At 48.0% G+C, this 883-nt stretch overlaps 1 non-coding gene across 1 annotated transcript; it reads left to right on the top strand.

The window, feature by feature from the left end:
• The first annotated feature begins 405 nt into the window (after positions 1–405).
• Positions 406–480, top strand: Trnat-ugu (transfer RNA threonine (anticodon UGU)). The gene has a single exon. It is a non-coding gene; the product is annotated as a tRNA-Thr (tRNA).
• The last annotated feature ends 403 nt before the right edge of the window (positions 481–883 follow it).

Below are 883 nucleotides of genomic sequence, written 5' to 3'. Positions count from 1 at the left end.
GGCTTCAGCCGAACAAAACTTTATGAGTTTTTCTACGTATCTGTAGTGTGTCGCGACCATATGTCAATGAATGGAGCTACAGTCAATTTATGAAATCGCTTCAATCATTTGTAATAGCCCTGTACTTATATGGATATGGTGTCCGTTCTTTTGACATGTCCCAAAGAACAGACACCATATCCATATAAGTATACAGTTCTGGGAATGCCGGCCATGACCTCCTCCTTCTGTGCGATGCACACATATTTCCTGAACTCTTACGGGACGTGGTAAGAATGTCTTCCACGAGTACTGAGTGTGTTGGGGTGGGACACTACGAATGTAGTGTGTGGACATACAAGGTGAGAATGTGGGTCTCGCGGGAGGCGTGGGTGAGATAGTCCCTGCAGCCATGCTATCCTTTGTGCGCTCGATGGCTCAGATGGATAGAGCGTCTGCCATGTAAGCAGGAGATCCCGGGTTCGAGTCCCGGTCGGGGTACACATTTTCACCTGTCCCCGGTGATACATATCAACGCCCGCCTGCAGCTGAAGGTATTAATATAATGCCTGATTTACGTCCTCGCCAACCAGCGGAGAGGGCCAAATCCACTCCCGATGCTGCAACTGCGGCCCTGAGCGAGGCTGATCGCATTGCTTTACTGCAGCAGCAGATAAATACCCTGCCACTTGAAAAAATAGAGCTAAAGGAGCGGATCTACGCGATAACTCGCGAACATGAAGCCACAGCTGCTAAAAATGCGGCTACTGTGGGCAATTCAAGAGGCCGTAAAGTTGAAACAGAAAAAATTAGTATCAGATGTAGTCAGTACGCTTCCACCCGTAACTTTTGTACCGCCTTTTGTTGGAGAGCCAGGCGAAAATGTAACAGCATTTTTGCAAAA

The sequence above is a fragment of the Schistocerca cancellata genome, chromosome 4 (genome assembly GCF_023864275.1).
Source record: "Schistocerca cancellata isolate TAMUIC-IGC-003103 chromosome 4, iqSchCanc2.1, whole genome shotgun sequence".
NCBI classification, from domain to species: domain Eukaryota; kingdom Metazoa; phylum Arthropoda; class Insecta; order Orthoptera; family Acrididae; genus Schistocerca; species Schistocerca cancellata.
Note: the sequence above shows the minus strand (reverse complement) of the source record. Positions and strands in the feature narration are given on the sequence as shown.